This window comes from Quercus lobata, chromosome 2 (genome assembly GCF_001633185.2).
Source record: "Quercus lobata isolate SW786 chromosome 2, ValleyOak3.0 Primary Assembly, whole genome shotgun sequence".
Taxonomy (NCBI): Eukaryota; Viridiplantae; Streptophyta; class Magnoliopsida; order Fagales; family Fagaceae; genus Quercus; species Quercus lobata.
Genome location: NC_044905.1, coordinates 39,780,755 through 39,786,745, shown reverse-complemented (window position 1 = coordinate 39,786,745; position 5,991 = coordinate 39,780,755).

Below are 5,991 nucleotides of genomic sequence, written 5' to 3'. Positions count from 1 at the left end.
TCTGGATAATTCTGGTCTTTATAGCAACAATTATCTTGTAGATAAATACTCTAAAATAAATCTTGATAAAGTTCAGATTATCCACAATTTTATTATTATCCAGTTATCCCCTTTAATCCTATGCAAGCAATCCTATTTTAGACACTAATTATCAACCAATTACAAAATTATTTAATTAATTTTAATTTTTTAACTAATCAGAATTAATTTAAATTAATCATGCGTGGTCGACTCTACTTAGATACAATGCATGCTAACCATGCAAACTTGATCATGTGATATCTTTTGATCCAACGGTCAGATTTGGAAATCGAACATATTGTCGGGACCGTTAGAATCTCAAGATCATTTTTATGATATGCAATGAATGAATTAATGCATATAATGCAATCATGATTTTTGGGGTACAAGGATGTTCACTCTAGTCATTCTCTTTGATTAAATCATAGGTGCAAAATCGAGTATCTACAATATTTTCATGTATTTATTTGGGTTTTTAATTGTAAGGGATAAGTGTGAGAGAGTGTGAAGACCCAAGCTTAAAAGAATGAACAAGTGGAGTTTGCAAGTGCCTCACGAGAAGCTTACCCACGAAAGAGCCACGTGTACAGCACATGACTAGAAGGTGAAGAGTCATGCCAACTTGGAGGATTTCGTGAGTGTCTCGCTGGAAAGACCTACCTGCGAAATACTCGCGAAACATTTTGTTTGGTAAAATGTCATGTTTTGTTTTACCAAGTCTTTACCCACACTATATATATCCTCATTACCCACATATTGTAAGGAGTGCTTTTCAAATAGAAAACCCTAGAACATACACTTGAGAGATAGAGATTGTCATACGCACAATCATCTATACATTTCCTTGTGGTTTTCCTTAACTCCTACCTCTCCATCTCTCTGTCTTTAAGAGGTTGATAGCCCAAACACTTACCAAACCCATTCTAAGTGTAAAGTGAGATTTTGGTGATGTTGGGAAGCATTGGAAGGAGCCATTCATTGGCAGATGCAATCAGGCTGAATTGCGGGATCCGGAAAGTTAAAGAAGACAAGATTCCAAGAAGCCAGTTGTTAGCAGGAGCTTGGAGGGCTCAAGTATACTGGGTAGACTAGGATTGGAGGGTCTTTTGTTATTCATGTACTCCAATTTTATTCTCTAGTGGATCGATTTCGACTTGGAGGGTCAAGGAGAGGTTTTTCGCCAAGTTCTTTAATTTCCTCTTCGATAATACGTCTCGGTGTTATCTTGTGTTTGAATCTCTCTTCCCTACCCTTTAAGCTTTTCTTTTGTTGCTTGATAATGGATGAATATGGCTTAGGGTAGTGTTATCGGTTGTTTGCGCTCATTTACTCTTATTTCACACTTAGCTTAAGTTAGAGTAAAAGTAAAAGCAATCTAGCCATAATTTTTTATTGAGGATCTGAACAAGCTCTCGTGTTTTCACACAAATCCAAGCTTTCAACATCCATTTTGGTCACTGCTGTTAACCCAATAACAGAAAATGCATACGTGGCAAATGGAGTGTCTTGCTTACTAACATGTCACTGACATGGTCATTAAAATATTATTAAAAAAATTACATGGTCATTTAAAAATGCCACGTCAATATTTTAATTAAAAAAATTAAAACAAAAAATTTTAATTCCTCAACTTTAATTTTAATTTAAAAAAATTACCTTTATCTAATGCTCTCTCTTGGATCAAAATCTCTAAAGAGCTCTCTCTGTGGAAAAAAAAAAAAAAAAAAACCTCTAAAGCTCCTTGACTTGCTCTTAAAAAATCTCCAAAAAATCTCTTAAAAAGATTTTACTTCTTCAAATTAAGTCAATGCCTTTTGCAAACAAAGCCAGTTTCTTTGGATTTTCAAACCCATTAGCCCTCACAACCCCATCATTCTCAAAGTCAAGCTCACCAATGTTTCTGCTTCCCAATAACCTCATCAGTTTTAGGGTCAGCTAAGAACTTCACAGCCCCAACTCTGCAAGGAATGAGAGTAGGAATTTTGGGTAAAGAGCTGAAATCTACATGAACCTTAGCTTGCTCTACGTGGCCGTAAGGGAAATAGAAGACCTTGAAGTTAATCGAAGGCATCTGATTGGTGGCTTCTATTTTGGTTTTGGTTTCATTATGTTGATGGGTTTGCTGGATTTCAAGAACATGTTCTTCTCAGAAAAAATAATAATAATAATGATAAGAAAAAGAAATTAAATTAATTATTTTATTTTTTAAAAAAAATCATAAGTTTAGAATCTTGTTTTATTGTTTTTTTGACGTAGGTTTTTTTTTTTTTAATTAAAATGTTGACGTGACATTTTTTTTTAAATGACAACTAAATTTTTTTATATTATTTTATTAGTCACATTAGTACCTATCATGCCATCTATGCACTTCATTTGCTACATATGTATTTTCCGTTACTGGGTTGTCGGCAAGATCCAAAACGGATGTGATTTTCTATTTTCAAGGATTGAGGTAGGAGCAAAATCAAGTTAGAGACCAAAATGAAAATAGGTTCAAAATTTAGGAATCAAAAGTACATTTTCACCTACATAATATTTATATTCCCATGCATTGTGTGCGTCTGCTACTAGTGTTTTATAAAAATGATTTCATTTGATTTTACTGTTCAAATCTGGTAGCAAATGACACTGTTTTAATCATTTTTTTTTTTAATTATTATTATTGAAATAAGTCAATAACTTATAAAATTGTTTTTTTTTTTGGCTGAATACATTAGATATGTCATTGGATAGATCGTGTTGTTTGATTAGTATTATTAAAAAAAAAAAAAAAAAATTATAAATGTTATTTGAACGGGCTCATTTGCTAACAGATTTGGACGGAAGAACTCAATTGACTCATTTCAACAAGTGGCTTAATAAACTGTTAAAAATTAAATTCCAAGGACTAACTTGACAATTGAAGTAAATATCAAGTGATTAAATTGAATTTCAGCCTTAAATGAATGTATATTCTACTACCTAAACTGCTAGAGCTCGTACCTAAATTGCTAAACATATTCCTATAACTTGAAACCAATGTTCAGAAATCATCAAATCATAATAAAGTTACACTAATTGATTTTATTTCTTTGATGGATTTCTGGGCTTTTCTCAGATTCATGAACATGCCTAATAAAACTAAAAAGGTAGTTTTTCATATCCAATATTGGGCTCTCAATGGGCCAAAGTGAGTTTAAGTCCAAAACATGGTATGTAGTAAGTAACGTTGGAAAAATGAAACTCTATTTGATATCTAAGAAATAAAGTACCATGGAAAACTAAAACCCAGTCATTTCTCACTATATTTTATCTCTGTCTCTCTCTCACGTTCACCCTCAATCTCTCTCTCTCTCTCCTTGTTCATTGCTTCGTTCCTGTGCTTGGTTGTGTTGTGATTTATCTACTAAGATACAGACATGGGTTCCCTTCTCTTTTTTGTTTATACTACATTCTATAAAATTTTGGTGCTTCCTGACTGTTAAAAATTTCTTGATTTGATTATCAAAAAAAAAAAAAATTCTTGATTTAAGAGTAGCCTGAAATATACGTTCAAATTGAAAAACCAATCATGAAGTAAATCCTAAGCACCAACGGATTTCTATATATTGCTTTGGGCTACTGTACTTTACTTTATTGAACATTTTAGTTCAGCCAATAAGGAATGTTCTTCAATAAACTATATTCCCTATTCTCCGTCTTCTTTCTGGACCTTTTTTTTTTTTTTTTTTTTTTTTTTTTTTTTTTTTGTGAGACTAAAAATATATGATAGGCATAGATGTTATTTAACTGACACCAGCACGAGCATGGATGGAAGAGCCCGTAATCAAAACTATAGACAACATTAGGGGATTATATAAAAAATTTAAACTTTAAAAGACAAAATCAAAATCACTTCAAATTTTAAAGGGGAACTTGTAATTAATGTTTTTTTTTGGCCCCCATCTGCATGAGCTTCATGGTTTCTTGTGGGGCCAAAATGGCCAACTGGCCCTAAAATCGTAACTATTTAGTTAGTAGGCTCCGTTTACAAACTATATCAGTTACTAGCATCTCGAGTCTTTGATGCTCGATTTTCGCTTATAAATCGAGTCTCAAAGACTCGATTTCCATGGTCCGATCTGACATATTTTTTGACGTGACGATGACATGGAAATCGAGTCTTAAAGACTCGATTTCTAACTTTTATAACTACAACAACCCACAGCCCAGCCAGAACTTCATCAGAGCAGAGAAAAAAAAAAAAAAAAAAACACACCAGAAACAGAAAGAGAGAAGATCGAGATTGGAGCAGACCACCGCCGCGAGACCCAGGCCGCGAACCGTGAGCGAACCAGCGCCAGCTCGCGTACGGCTTGGGTCGCGCCCCGTCTCGACCTGGGTCGCGCGCAGGCTGCGCATCGTGCGCGAACCAGGTCGCGACGGCACGCGACGCAGGCCGCGCACCGTGCGCAACCCAGGTCGTGACGGTGTGCGACTCAGCTTGCGACCCAGGTCGCGATGGGGCGCGACCCAAGCCGCGCGAGACCCAGGTCGCGCGCGGCCCAGGCCTGCTTCGGCTCCTATCTGATCTAATTCTTCTTTCTCCCTCTAATCTGAGTCTTCTTTCTCCCTCTGATCTTTCTCCCTCTGATCTCCTTCTGGATTTCTTAAATTTTTTTTTGGGTATTTGGCTTGTATGAGAGACTGTAAGACTTAGAATTTTTTCAAATTTTTTTGGTTTATAAATCGAGTCTTAGAGACTCGATTTCCAGGTAGGCAACAAATGCCAGATCAGAACATGGAAATCGAGTCTTTGATACTCGATTTATAACCAAAATCGACTCTCTTAGACTCGAGATGCTAGTAAATGATATAGTTTGTAAATGGAGCCTACTAACTAAATAGTTACGATTTTAGGGCCAGTAGGTCATTTGGCCTTCTTGTGGTGATTGTATACGGAATGTAGAATAGCTCTAAAGTCAACGTCAATTTATGTGTATCTGCTATGATTATACTATTGATTCCTTTTGAGTCTAAGTTTTTGTTGGCAGTTATATTCTATGATGCAATGTAAGTCCCTATGGCAATTGCACTCTCTGATCTCCCCCTTCTTGGTCAACCAGTTATGGTAAAGCCATCAGAAGCAGGAAAGAATCTGGTCCAGTCAACTACAGCAGTGGCTGGTGCATCAGCTTATAGGTTCCTATTTCAGAAGGGGCCAGAAGGCTGTATGTTGGGAAACTGCATTACAACATTACTGAAACTGATCTTCATCAGGTAAGCATCTTTTTTTTGGACTCATTCCATAGGATTTTTATATTGCAAAAGTTATCAGAGTTGATTGATTGGACTAGCCTTAAGGCAGGTTGCAATGTGGTAAACCTGGGTGAGATATTTCAACATGCTACAACCATATCTTTTGTTGTTGTTTTTACATTTTCTTAATAATTTCTTAATTTATAGTTAAGTTTGAGAGGATTTTTTTATCTATAAAGATTCTCTTTAGTCTTCATATTGGTTTTCATGATTTTTTCATACTTATGTTATCATGCCTTGTCATAGTGACAGAGAACAACCTAGCTCTGGTACCAAATTGAGTCCTTTACACTGATAGATTGATTATCGGCTTCAACATCACATACAGCTTGTATCTAAATCACTTGGTATAATATCTGAACATGGTGTTCTTGGCTCTACTGATGTTCTAGGGGGCATATTAGATGCACACTAAGGTTCCTCCTGATTTATTGCAGTTTGCACATCTGGGACACCGACTCGATGGAGCTAACCTATGGGATACACTAACCTGGCTCCTATTTTATGAAGCTTGAGATACCATCTCCTACCAAGTTGACAATCCCAAGAGTGGGATTCCATGCAATGTAATATACTAAAATCATTCTTACGAAAATTGTAAAAACTATAAAATTGGACAGTTTTATCTATGAAGCATTTTTTTGTCTAATTATATAACTTCTCAAGTCCCGCAAGTTGGTTGCCTCAGTTGTG